The sequence below is a fragment of the Cololabis saira genome, chromosome 8 (genome assembly GCF_033807715.1).
Source record: "Cololabis saira isolate AMF1-May2022 chromosome 8, fColSai1.1, whole genome shotgun sequence".
Classification (NCBI taxonomy): domain Eukaryota; kingdom Metazoa; phylum Chordata; class Actinopteri; order Beloniformes; family Belonidae; genus Cololabis; species Cololabis saira.
Genome location: NC_084594.1, coordinates 304655 through 320000, shown reverse-complemented (window position 1 = coordinate 320000; position 15346 = coordinate 304655).

Here is a 15346-nt window from a genome sequence, read left to right as displayed (position 1 = left end):
CCCCTTTCCTGTCAATCATTGCCCCACTCCACTCCTCCAGAAAAATGTGTTTTTCATGTCACAATCCCTTTAATTAAAGTCAAATTAAAACTGTTCATGTTTAAAATCGTTTCTTTCTTTGTAAAGGATTATTTCCAGCTCCTGGTCCCCCACCAGGATGCCAGCACTTGCTCAGAACTCCATGTTCAACGTCTGACGTCGTCGTTCCGACCGCGAGACAATCAGAGGAATAAATACAGAAGAAGTGAATCACATCAAATAAATTCTGCAGAAAAGGAAACAAAACGTCCAGAGTTTGAAACAGAACTCCATATTCAGAGAAACCGGGGTCAGGTGGGCTAGCATGCCTGGACCGTGATGGGCTAGCATGCCTGGACAGTGATGGGCTAGCATGCCTGGACCGTGATGGGCTAGCATGCCTGGACCGTGACGTATACGGGTGTGTGTGTGTGTATGAGGGTGTATGTGTGTGTGTATGAGTGTGTGTATGAGTGTGTGTGTGTGTATATGAGGGTGTATGAGTGTGTATATGTGTGTGTATGAGTGTGTGTGTGACCTACTCCTCCAGGAATGCGAGGTATTGCTAGCCCCCGGGCCGGCGGTTCCCGGCAGAAACACCAACCAGCTGGTCTTAATGAGCCAGAAAAGAAAAACCGGCTCTGGATATTTTTAACCGCAGGAATGAGGCGGTTTCATTCAGCAGGGTTTTGAGCGGGGTTCTGGGTAACGGGGGGAAGGGGGGTCACCGAGGACCTGGACCTGGTCCTCATCAGGTCTGGGGTGAGTCAGGTCTCTCGCAGAGGGATGCAGAAAAACTAGTTCATGCGTTTGTATCTTCTAGACTGGATTACTGTAATGTGTTGTTAGCAGGATGTCCAAGTAATTTGCTGAATCGGCTCCAGCTGATCCAGAATGCAGCAGCACGAGTGCTGACAGGAATTAGCAGGAGAGACCACGTCTCTCCAGTGTTAGCGTCGCTCCATTGGTTACCCGTAAAATTCAGAATTCAATTTAAAATTTTATTACTTGCATATAAAGCCCAAAACGGCTTAGCTCCGCAGTATCTACAAGACCTGATAGTGCCTTAGGTTCCTGGCAGAGCTCTCCGCTCCCAGAGTGCAGGTTTACTCGTAGTTCCTAGAGTATCTAAATGTAGATTTGGAGGGCGGGCGTTCTGCTATCAGGCACCATTACTATGGAACCAACTTCCAATCTGGGTTAAGGAGGCTGACACCACCTCCACCTTTAAAACTAAACTTAAAACCTTTCTGTTTAGTAAAGCCTATAGTTAGTGTTTAGTAAACCTCTAGCTGGTGTTGGTAAATCTCTAGGTAGTGTAAACTCTAGTGTGTTAGAGTCAGTAGTCATAGTTGCAGCTATAGAACAAGACTATAATAGTTAGTCTCAAATATAGCTTGGTGGTAGATATGCTGCTATAGGCTTATGCTGCAGGGGGGACATGATCCGCTGGGCGGTGCCTCTCACCCTTCTTCTCCTCTCCTTTTCCCTGCCTCTCTTCTCCATTACCATTTTTATTTATTATAAATATCTCATAGCTATCATTTTTGTCCATCGTTACTGTAGTTTCTTGTGTAAACTAAAATCATACACATACGTTTTCGACCACATCAAATCATGTATTACTGAGTTACAGCCAATTGATGTTTGATGGCGAGGCTTAAATGACCTCAAACTTCGCCGGATCACTACGGTCACGCCCTCTGGTAAAAACTTAAAAAGCTTCGCAATTTAGCGTCGGCCATGTGTCTAGATTGTACAAACCAAGTTGTGAGCCAATTCGATAAAATCTCTAGGAGGAGTTTGTTAAAGTACGAGGCCTAGAAATGACCAGAATTCATGAAAACGTACATTTTCTGTTCAAAATGCTGGACTTCCTGTGTAACTTAGAGCATGGGTCCAAGAGACTTTTCTTTAGGGCTTTGTCAGATATAATACACACATAAAGGTCATTGCTGTAAGTCAAACCATATTACGGGGCTCTTCAAAAAACATAAAATAGGTGGCGCTATAGAGCCCATTCTTGTCGACCCATGCCTGTCGCCCATAAAATACGTAATTTTACACGACTCTGGAATAGGGATGCAAATTATCGATTATTTCATTAATTGACAGTTGATAACCTTATCGATCGATCATCGATTAGTTGATAAGCGGCGTTTTTCCCCCATCTGAGATACAAACATAATTTTTTTTGCTTATATAAAATACAAAGGACATTTTAATGTATTCCTTAATCAAATATTTATTTGATACAAAAGTAACAAAAAGACATTTTTGTACCACAAGGAATATAATATAAAGTGCACTTCAAGGCTATTAGTAGTAGCAGCAGTCATAATAGCTAGCTTGATTTATAATCCCTCTTGAACTAGGAAGAAAGGTGCACATCCCTGAAATAGTAAACATCAGTAAGCCTGTTGGCTGCTGCAGACAGTCTGCTGCAGAACAAGAACAGTGAGTCATTCAAAATAACATTTGGGCTCAGATGAGGCTGACAGAACTGAATGAATCAATGAAAAACATGTCACTGCATAAAATCAAATAAAATAAAGTTAAGTTCATGCACTATGCACATCTTAAGTCTGTCTCACAAACTATTAGAGCATTAATGTAATAATCCCTCCCTGGGAAAAGTGACAGTAAAATAATAAGTAGGTGGACAATGGACATTCTGGACAATTATTTTTAACAAAGGGAAAAGTAAACTTTTTGAGGAGGCTCTTGCCTGAGGCTCATGCCTCACACATGTAACATGGGTACAGTTGCTACTTGCTATTTATTTTTATTCAAGAATATGAGCATGTCTACATGCTCAGGTGTGAGCCGTGAGCGGAGCTTGGTTACAGTAAGGCCACATGCTGAGAACACGCGTTCAGAAGGCACGGATGTGGCAGGGATACACAAGTATCGTTTTGCCACCTTTGCCAGCCTCGGATACCTTGCTTCATTTTTCCCCCACCAATCTGTGGGATCAGAATCAAGGTCTGGTACAGCCAGAGCCGGATTAACGCAAAGGCAGACTAGGCACGTGCCTAGGGCCCGACAGGGGGGGGGCCCAGACAGAGGGACAAAAAAAAAAAAAAAAAAAAATTTTTTTTTTTTTTTTTTTTTTTTTTGTCTGCACACATATGAATGGTTGATAACATGCCGATAAAAACCTAAGGCATATATATATGTGCATTATTACTATATTTAGTATACATACATATATATATATACGCATACATACGCACAGGGCCGCCGCAAGGGATGTGCGAACCATGCGACCGCACGGGGCCTGGCGCCCCAAGGGGCCTGGCGCTATGTGCCGTTTTTTTTTTTCCCCAATTTTTTTTTTTTTTTTCCTTATAAATATCAACAGTCACGTTCCATTACAGACCTAAATGTGTACTAGTCTGTGCATATCAATAAATATATGTGCAATGATGACGCGTGTCTGTTGTTCAATACAACTGATCAGACCAAGCGCAGACACAAGCTGCTCTGATCCAAACGGTGGAGTTGGAACAAACTGTCACACAATGTCGAGAGAACGAGACAGATTCAGGAAATTTCCATCAGGGGATGAAAAAAGAAAAAAACTAAAGAAAATGGAAGAGTTTAATGCCTCTCTGAAAGGCACGTTTGATAAATTTGTTACAAAAATCACCGATCCGCCCGGGTCTCCAGCAGCCGTGGGGCCCCGCGTCGAGGTAAGCCCAGATGATGATGAGGCAGGGGAAGGTATCCAGTATTTTGCTAATTGGAGAGTTAAAATTGCGCATATAGACACCCGATCCGACCCGAAAAACCCAAAAATTTTGCGCGCGTGAGCGTAGCGAGCGCGCGAGGGCCCCCCTGGCTATTTCACACAGGGCCTCGCAAATCTCCCAAACGACTCTGCATACGCATACACATACATACATATACACATACAGACATACGGTACATACTACAGCACACTTTGTCTTACTGCAAATTGTATTGGTCTTTGTAGATTTGACTTCTTATTTAACTATTCAATTTAATCAACACATTTAATTAAGATTTTCTGCAAAATGCTCACAATCGATAAGATAAGGATAATTTAATAGCATTTAATAGAGCATTGTAATAACGTATAAATAATAAAAATCTAAAAATAGTCTGATAGACTGTTTAGTATACAACACATGACTTATTTTGGAATACAAAGAACCAACTTGACTATGACTATGCTACGTAAAATGTGAATGTGATGGAGGGGGGCCCAAAAATTACAGTCTGCCTAGTGTAGTCCATTTATTTAATCCGGCTCTGGGTACAGCATCCTTCAGAAAAGTGTCCACCTCTCTCTCCACATCATTAGTGACCTGGTTAGTGTAGTAGGCACCCAGGAGTGGAACCATAGCAGATGTGCGTCTCTGCGGTGCAGCTCCCTGGTCAGGCACATCTGCTTCTCTCCCCTGCTCCTCTCCAGTGGTGCTGGCAGAGGCAGAGCTTGCTCCACCTGCTGTTGTAGACGTGGAGCTCACATCTTCTGCTTCTCTCCCCTGCTCCTCTCCAGTGGTGCTGGCAGAGGCAGAGCTTGCTCCACCTGCTGTTGTAGACGTGGAGCTCACATCTTCTGCTTCTCTCCCCTGCTCCTCTCCAGTGGTGCTGGCAGAGGCAGAGCTTGCTCCACCTGCTGTTGTAGACGTGGAGCTCACATCTTCTGCTTCTCTCCCCTGCTCCTCTCCAGTGGTGCTGGCAGAGGCAGAGCTTGCTCCACCTGCTGCTGTAGACGTGGAGCTCACATCTTCTGCTTGAGCCAGTTCCAGCAGTTTGGCATTTGCTGAGATCCTCCGGGCAGGGGTGGGAAATGACAGGTGCTTGTGCCGAGGGTCCACCATCGTTGCTATCATTGGGGTTGTTGATATGAAGTCATCATCAGATGCAATCTGTGTCAAATAAGAACAAAAATAATTTCAATTATTAATATAATAAGCAAGCAGTGCCTACCACCTAATCTTACATGAGCAATGCATATGTTGTACAATACTACGTAAGTTAGTTAGTTAGTTTTGTATAGGTTGTTGATTAGATGATGCTGTAATAATAATAATGGACATTAGCTGTTACCTTCTTCCGTCTGCTCAGTGAAGCAGCCACTTCAGATTTAAATTCTGCCACTTTGCCTGTGTCTTCCGGGACTCTCTTGAGGTGCGCGTCAATTAAACTGAAGCTGATGGGATACGTGTTGGATATGGACACCTGATTGATTGAAAAAAAAAATATTATATTAGAATTTCCTTTGTATAGAAAGGTTTCATAACAGTACAGATTCACAGGTTAGGTATTAGGCACAAGGTCAACTAAAAGAAAGATTAAGTTTGTTTTCCCCCCCCTCTTTTTTACTCCTTTATAACATATATAACATTGGAAATATACACAGAGAACACAGTGATATGCATCAGGGCTCCAGACTAACTTTTTTCACTAGGAGCACAGTATAGTAGTATATATATAATAATATAATATATATAATATAACACAGTAGCCCCTAACTGAACATTTTTAGGGGCACAATTAGAAATCTTAGGAGCGCACATCGTTTATCAACACGCTAACCAAATGTTTACATTTCTACTACATTTCAGTGTATTAGTAATACGTATTTCATAATAGATTAATGAATTACCACAATGTGCTGTTTCAAACGCAGTGTTACATTTTATTGTGCATTTTTAAAGATGCCGCAACATAAAGTAAACTGACAGCACCATTGCTGTCATATATAAAAAAAACATACATTCACATGATAAAAAAGTGCTTGGTAACAAAGTGCTTAGTAACCTTTCAGCCATGAATGTAACTGTTAAACACAGTACTTAACAAATGTACAAATATTGGGGGTACTGGCCAATAACATTTCCCTATTGTGTCTTTACTAAAACCCTGAACTTACACCAGTCGACCAAATTCACTGATTCACTCAAATAACTAAGGATCTTACCAAGAAATGTTCTTATGTCTAACCTAAAAATGCCATTACACCTGATAACACAAATCACTTAAAAGGTTAGGTGTTTTTCCCGCGTGTTAAAATTTAACTTTCATTTGTGTCAAGCAAATTTTAAGCAGTGTTCAAAATAAAATGATGATCCTGCTGTATTGGAGCACATTTTCTTTTAGTTAAAAAGCAGGGACAGATGTTTAGAGAAACCTATGTATGTACCGGGTGAAGGCTGATTTATGGTTCCGCGTTACAACAACGCAGAGCTTACGCCGTAGGCTACGGCGTAAGCTCTGCATCGATTTAAGGCGGAACCATAATTCAGGCGGGGAACATATCGGAGAACAACCAGAAGAATATAGAGTGGATTAATAATAAAAGTTAAGCACTGAGCTACATGTGTCTCCCGTCTGGGCCATTGCAGACTCATGGCCTGAGCATGATGTTACTAAAACCAAACATATCTGCCGTCTCTTTCTTCTAACTTTATGTGCGCGGCGCAGCGCGTTGTGTCACATTAAATGTAGTCCGGGCGTAATACCAGCTGGTGAAATTTAACGAAAAAAATAAATAAATAAATAGATCCCCCAACTCATTCCCTTTCACACTCATTGCCTGCAAATATGGGGGTTCGTTGACGCACCCCTTCCACGTTTAGCGTGTAAAAAAAAAAAAAAAAAAACACTGGCAAATTTACTGGTCGCACGCGTGCGAGTGGACATGAAATTCAGTCGCACATACTCAAATTTTGGTCGCAAAATGCAAGCATTTGGTCGCAGTCTGGAGCCCAGTGCATAAAGTAGCATTCAAAATTCAAATGACAGAAATAGTGCAGAGAGGGGTAATACTCTACCTCAGTCTCTGTAGACATCACTGTAGTTGCAGTCTTCAGAGCGCGTAGCACAGGGCCCACTTCCTCCATTATCTTCCAGTGGTCATCTTTAATCTCCAGTGTCCGAGCGTCAGATAGCTTGGTGAATGAACGGTCGGAGAGTACGGCGCACACCGCCCACCGCTGTTCCACGAGTCTTGCAAACATATCACAAACTGAATTCCACCTGGTTTTACACGATTGAATGAGCTGATGACGTTCCAAGCCCATTTGGCTTTGCTTCTGTGAGATTAATCCAAGTTTATCATTGTGAAACTGCCAGAATCAGAATTAGAAAACTGCCTGTTTATCGTGACATGCTTTGACACGCAGGAGGTTAAAACTGCTGACTTCCTGGTTGGTCAAATCAACCATTGTCTTTAGACGCATCTGTTTCAAAACCCCCATCACATGCTCTGAACAGATAACAGGGCAGCTACTTCAGGGGGGTCGACTGACAGCCGTCTCATTGTCTTTAAAAGTTAGCTAAGGGTTATTTGAACCATCTGTTCAAACCTCCAAGAGAGAGGTCCTGTTTTAGTTGACCTCTTGACCCTTTGTGTTTTAAGGATGTCTGTTTGTTTCTTCATACCAAGCCTCTTCAACTGAAAAGTCATGTGTGTGACCATCTGTTTTTGTCAATTGTCCATCTATACATTCACTGTTCCAAATATGGTCATTCCTGTCATCTGTTGCTGAATAAAAGCGCCAGCTCTGCAGAGAGCCAGTTGAGAGAAGTTCTGACGAGCTAAGAGAAGGGCCGTGTTGCCTAAAGCTTCTCAGGATTTCTCTCCAACCTTCTGCAGAAGGCCATTGAAAATCATTTCTGACAGTTTCCGGTGTCTTTTTCTAAGTTATTAATATTGTGATGACCTAACAGCTTCGTTTCCAGCGCTTTGGTGGCTTTAGTGCTGTGCTTGAAGTGTTTGACCAACCTGCCTGCTGCTGCAATGACTTGGTGCAGATGCCCAGCGAAACCGTCGTTGATGGCCAGCTGTAGGGTGTGCGTGTAGCATGAAACCGAGGACCAGTCAACTCGAGATTGGCTGTTGGCTAAGACGATGTTGCTCGCGTTGTCGTGAACACAGGCTATCACTCGCCCAGTCAGTCCCCAAGCATCCACAATATCATTTAGCCGTTCTGCTAAATTATCAGCCGTATGGCTCTTGGGCATACTTTCTGTGGCTAGGACTGCCGACCTCATCACCCAGCCCTCCATGTAGTGACAAGTGACGGTGATGTAGCTCTCTGTTGTATTTGACGTCCAACAGTCGGTGGTTATCGCTACATGTGTTTTGGCCAGTCGTGCTTTCAGCTCGGCTGTCTTCCCTTTGTAGCGAGCCTCTATGCGGGTTGTTATTGTTTCTCGACAAGGGATTTGGTAGCCTGGCTCACAAAAGTTCATCAACTCACGAAACCCCGTGCCATCCACAAGGCTTATTGGCAGCATATCCTTTTCTACCATGTTGCAAACCCGCTGGGTGAGGCCCTGTGCCCGTGCATCATCACACACCCCTTTTCTTTTCGCAAACGCTTCGCCTATTGAGGGCTGATCTGGCCGTGATCCACCTTCTCCAAGCGCAGTGTGTTCTTAAGTGGTAATTTAACGAACTGGTTGAGTTGTTATACTTCATAACAGCCTTACATAGTTTGCACGTTGCATTGCCAGTGTCCTCGTTTAACGTGAAATGGTCCCACACCGCACTTCTCTTTCGTCGCTTCATGTTTGTTTTTTCCGGCTTTTTCCTCTCTCTGACTGACTCGCATGTGTACAGCAGGCATGTAGTGCTGGTCACGTGATGGGGTCGCTGCTGGGAATAAGTAATATGAGCAACAACTCCCTCGTGTGACCTAGCGAGGTATTAACTCAGCATTACCTTCACACAGAAAAGAGAAAACCACCTCACGGTCCGCACCGTGACGAAATTGTCAATTAATTGTAATCGTTAATTTTAATCGGGTAATTTCATAACGGCAATTAATCGAAAATCGATTAATTGTTAACATCCCTACTCTGGAAGCGTGTGCAAAATTTGGTGAGTTTTCGAGCATTTTAAGGCCTCCAAAAAGGCAATTCATTTCTCTGAATAATAATAATAAGAAGAATTAAAGCTGCAAGCAGCGATGAACGGGACCTCGCGAGTGAAATTTCCACCGATTGAGGTCAAAGACTCACAATTAAGTCCTCTGACACCACCCACGACTCTCTATGTCAAACCATTCAAGAGTTATAGCAGAATTACATATCAGCCAATCAGCTACTAGTATCACTTCCTGTTTAGCGTTGAAGTTTGACGCGGCGCCACGGCCACGCCACTTCACGAAAACTCACCATTTTGATAACTTTTCATCGTTAACGTCTTTTGTGTCTCCTGAGCGAGTTTTATGTGGAACGGACGATCCTGCTAGGAGGAGTTCGTTAAAGTACGACGCGTGAAAATGTCATAAATTGCGCCAAAATTACACAATTAATTCAAAATGGCCGACTTCCTGTTGGGTTTGGGCCATGACCCCAAGAGACTTTTCTTTAAGTTGTGACATGATACAGGTGTGTAGTGATTTTGGTGCATGTACGTCAAACCGTATTGTGGGGCTTGAGGCACAAAGTTTTCTAGGGGGCGCTGTTGAGCCGTTAGGCCACGCCCCTTTTTGACACTATTAAAATACGTAATTTTTCGCCACATGGGACTTGCTTGCCAAGTTTCACAACTTTTCGAGTAAGTTATGCGCCTCAAAAACGCAATTGTTTTTTTTTTTTTTTTTGTCTCGTGTTTGCTTCGCACAAGCCTTGCTGGTGCTCGGTCCCTAATAATAATAAACACCACAGATACAATAGGGTCCTCGCACCTTTAGTGCTCGGGCCCTAATTATAAGAAATATAAATAATATAAAAAAAGGTCAAGGTGCATTTGAATAGTGAATTCAAGACCTGAGATCCATCTACAGATAATAACATAGTTACACATGTGGTGGAATATTGCACAGATAGTCCGGACAAAAGTATTGCACGGTAAAAACAGTAATTGCACATGAAGGTATTCACATTTTATTAAGGTTATGGCTTTAGGGAAAAAGCTGTTTTTTAGTCTGTTAGTTTTGGACCTGATGACTGAAGAAAAAGCCAGTTTGAGTTGGAGTTTCTCTGCAGATTCTGCAGATTTGAAAGTGACACCCAGATATTTGTACGAGTGAACGACCTCAGGGTCGGGACGATCAACTTCCTGTTTGGAAACATTAGTTTAGTGTCGTCTGGAAAACAACATTAGTTTAGTGTCGTCTGGAAAACAACATTAGTTTAGTGTTTTCAGCATGAAGGACTGGTTTTATCTGCAGGACGGAGTTCTGCACCTCCAGCTTTCTGCAGACTCAGCAGAAACTCAATCATTCATGAGCGTCTTTACGTGGGAAGTTTAAGTCCTCTTTCATTCAGAACTAAAATTAAATCTGATTTAAAATGAGTAAAAATTACCATGTAAACACCTAATTCCCAATGAAAATAGCCATTCCGAATTAAAAAACATCATAGAGACAGACGGGCGAGGGAACGAGCAGTCCGTATTTTTTTTGTATTATTTATTTATATAACACAATTTCTTTTAAATGTATTTATTTTTAAAATATATTTATTTTTTTCATTAATGAATTAATTAATTTTTTTAATTTTTTTTAATTTCTTATTTTATTTCATCTTATTTTGTATTTTTTAATGATTGTTTATGTGATAGTGGAATTATTCTATTCGGATTTAAAATCAGAATAAACCAGCCACTTCGAAATTAACTTTAATTCAGAATGGCCTTTTTCATTCAGAATTATGTGTTTACATGGTAATTTTTACTGATTTAAAATCGGATTTAATTTTAATTGTGAATTAAAGAGGAATTAAACTCGTGTCCATAAGGAGCAGGTCCGGATACAGAGCCCTGTGGCGCCCCCTGGTGGAATCTGTGGATATTACGATGATCTTTGATACGTTGGTCCCGTCACTGTCCGGACTGTAGCCCCTATTAATTATTCAGAATTAAATAATTCAGAATTAAACTATTTTTCTTGGAGTTTAAATAGTAATTCTGAATTGAGGTTTCCATGGAAAGAAAAACTAACTTAGCCGCTACAACTTTGAAAAGATCACCATGTTGATGTTTCCTGTTTCCATCTGTTCTTTTAATGATTTCTATTTATTAAATAAATGTCTCTGCTCTTGACCAGCGTTTACTGCTGCTGCATCTGGAAACTTTGTTAGGAAAACCAGCCCAGTGGAATATTAGAATATAAGAATATAAGAATATAAGATCATGGAGACAGACGGGCGAGGGAACGAGCAGAAAGAAAGACCAGAATTAATTTAAATGAGTGGATACATGTATTTATTTATTTCTCTTTAATTTCTTTTATTATTTATATTATATTTATATTTATTTATATTTAATAAATGTATTTTATTTATTTATTTATTATTTTTTAGTATAATTTTTTAGTTTTGTTTCTTTTTATTTTATTTATTTTTTAATTTAAAACACAATTTCTTTTAAATGTATTTATTTTTAAAATATATTTCCTTTTTTAATTAATTAATTAATTTTTTTTTTAAATTTTTTTTACATGGCTTATTTTATTTCATTTTAGTTTTTATTTTTGAATGAGTGTAAACATGATCATGGAATTATTCTATTCAGATTTAAAATCAGAATAAACCAGCCACTTCGGAATTAAGTTTAATTCGGAATGGCCATTTTAATTCAGAATTAGGTGTTTAGATGGTCATTTTTACTGATTTTAAGTCGGATTTAATTTTAATTGTGAATTAAAGAGGAATTAAACTTGTGTCCATAAGCAGCAGGTCCGGATACAGAGCCCTGTGGCGCCCCCTGGTGGACACTGTGGGTAGTACGATGGTCTTTGATACGTTGGGAAGTGCAGAATGAAACAAACATCTTCCTCCTCTCAAATATCATTTTATTTTTCTCCTTCCTGGCCCTGATTCTCTTCCCTAGTACGACAATCTCACAATCCTCAGGAAAACTGAGTTTTATTAGAAAACTGTTGTTTACTTTTAGTTTGATTTGGAATCAGAGTCAACCGTCATTGGTTGGTTATTGATCCGCTGGCCAGCCATTGGCTGAGTCAGCTGTCAATCAAACATATTCTACAGAGATGGATTTATCTAAACTCTCCTGCACTGCAAAAACTCTAAATCTTACCAGGAATATTTGTCTTATTTCTAGTTAAAATGTCTCAACTTTAGTCAAAAAATCTCATTAGACTTAAAACAAGAGTCATCACCAGAAAAATAACTTCAAGTTTCACTTGAAATAAGTAGAAAAATCTGCCAGTGGAACAAGATTTATCTTCTCATTACAAGCAAAAAAATCTTGTTCCACTGGCAGATTTTTCTACTTATTTTAAGTGAAAATTTACTTGAAACAGGTGAAAATTGTTGTTTTTTCTAGTGATGAGTCTTGTTTTAAGTGTAATGAGATTTTTTGACTAGAAATAAGACAAATATTCCTGGTAGGATTTAGAGTTTTTACAGTGTGATTGTTCTTTGCTGTTTTCTTCACCTTTGTTGCTTTAATTATTTCCTAATTTTATATCTTTGAACCTTGTTCTGTACATTCTTTGTGTTAAATAAAGTTTAATAAAAAACTACTCTCCTTCCTGGTCACGTGGAAACAGCGCGGAGTGAAACATCTCTGATCCAGCAGGATCTCTGCAGGATTCTGCTGGTACACCGTAAACGGACCGGGAACGGACCAGAACCCGGACCAGACCCGGACCAGACCCGGACCAAAACCCGGGCCTCGGGGCTCCAGGTCCAGGTGAGTCTTTATTCCCTCACGGATCCTTTTGGGCGGGGCTTAGGCTCGTAAACAAACAACCCGGTTCCAGGACCAGACCCGGACCAGACCAGTCGTGGGGGGTCTGGGGGGTCTTCAGAATAATATGACTCAAGTAGAAGTAAAAGCATAATCCAAATAATTACTTGAATAAAAGTAAAAAAGTACTTGGTGAAAAAACTACTCAAGTACTGAGTAACTGTTGAGTAACGTCTGATTTATTTTATTAACACAACCATTCAAACAGACAAAAGTACAAAATAATCATCTTCAGGCAAATTAAATCAATAAAATAAATTAAAATTAAGGAAAAATAAAAAAATAGCTTAAATTAAAATAATCTTAAAGTAAATTCAAGTACTTTAATAAATAATAAAATAAATAAAACAACAGAATAAATAAATAAATTAAAAAATAAATAAAACAATAGAATAAAAAAATTAATTAAAGGAGCTTGAGGCAGGATTTATGAAAAAAATCTGTATACATTTTAAGTTTTCTAGTAATAATGTCAGATGAAGCGTTCCAAACCCAAAAGAATGTTTCCTCTAGTGTATCTCTCCTTTGCCTTGAACAGGCTGTTGCTGCAAAATGTGCTGCAATTCGGTCCTGAATTTCCCGCGCTGGGCTGTGGATGTGACGTCACATGACGCTGCATGCACTTTCTCCCCGTTCTCCCGTGCCGGCTTCACTGTTGGCTGCAGTACCCCCAACGGCCCAAAGTGGTGAAGGGTGGCGCTAGAGAGTCTCATTTCTTAAAAGGAGCCTCATGCTCCTTTAATTACAAGTAGCACAAAATGTCCAGTCTTTGTACTTTTCTTTTTTAACCAGCAGAACTAGAACAAACATGAACTCATAGAAACTCTGTGTGTGTTTGAGTCTGTGTAAATGTGACAAAACATGCAAAAACTAACATTTTTCCCAAAGAATCACCCAGTGATGTCATGAGATTGACGCGTACGTGGATAAAAGGGATAAAAGAAAAGTAACAGCTCAACGTAGCCTAATGTAGCGGAGTAAGAGGAACAGTTTCTTCTTCACAAATCTACTCAAGTAAAAGTCAAAAGTATAGTGATTCAAAACTACTCCTAAAAGTACAACATTTCCCAAAACTTACTCAAGTAAATGTAACGGAGTAAATGGAACTCGTTACTACCAGCTCTGCTACTAACTAACTACTAACTACTAACTACTAACTACTAACTACTTACCCACATCAAATCCAAACTCTTACACCGATCAAATAATTTTTGAAGCAGCTCATGATACAGAGGACAGTAAAATAAAAAATGGAATTCATTTTCAGTGTCATTAATGTCACAGTCAAGACAAATCCTCTCTTGTTCTGGGAGGTAACGATAACGTCCCGTCTCAAGGTGCAGAGAAGATTCCACAACAGATCTGGGCAAATAATGATCGTTGTCTTTTAGATAACGAGGAACAAACATACTTTTCACAACTATGACAACTTTTTATCATACTAAATATTCTTAATTTTGGTTTATACAATATGTCCTGTGACCATTTGATCTGATACACATTAAACATTAAAGGCTTCTTTAGCCAAAGAGACATTCACAACGCTCCCATTCTGAAATACATGCAATGCACCAATCCTCATAAATAAATAAGTATATCCTCTACTTCACTTGCACCTTTTATTGTAACATCCCATTTTAATAAATTCTTAGCAATTCTATTCTCTGGCATCTTCACTATTCTGTTCCATAAAGCTAACATAGCACCTTTCCAACGTACCTCACATGGCTCCCATCCCAAATCTCCCGTTATAGCTAGTATGGGTGCGAGTTTATGAACCCTAAAAAATATGGGATTGTTATTCTGTACCTTTGTCCTTTCATGTTTTCCTTTAAGCCCCAAACTCCTGCCATATAATCCATAACAGGACAGACGCACGCCTGGAATAATTAGGAATAGGAAGCATATCCCAGATCGCCCAGCTTTTTAGTCTTTCCTATTCCACCACCAAGTCCTACTTGCAGATTCAGCTAACAGAGATGTAGCATATTCAACATTTAGATGTTCATCCAAAATAAAACCTAGGTAATTGTAGTTTCCTACATACTCTAACTTTTGTTCCCCAAAATAAAACTGTATGTCACTCCTTTTAGTCCCAATCTGTCTAAAATGCATAATCTGAGTTTTGCTATGATTAACTGGAAGTCTCCACTTTCTACACCACTTCTCTGCACAAACCAACATTTTCTGCAGATCCTTTTCGTTTTCAGCTACCAAAATTATATCGTCCGCATAAAGCAAAATATCTAATTTGTTACCATCATAGTTAAGACCCAGTCCTCTGACCCGGCGGCTTCCGGTTTGGACATGGAGCGGTAGGCTGTGTGGCATCGGAGCTCTCGATAGTCAAGAGTAAAGACCCTCGAAAACTCGAATAAATAGAGCTGGAAATCACACTGACTGTAATGTAAAGGGGGAAAACTTGGAATGGGAAGGAAAACTCGAGTCACTCAGACCGAAAACACGGCGAAAGACGAAATGGAGAAATCGCTAGCTAACCGTGAGGAGGAGGATGGGGACCACGAGGCTGCGCGCATGGCTGGATGCGGGGCGGAGAGATGCGCTGGTCTGGGAACTGTTAGCGAGGAGATACGGGGCTTAAAAACAGAAATGAAAGCTACCTTC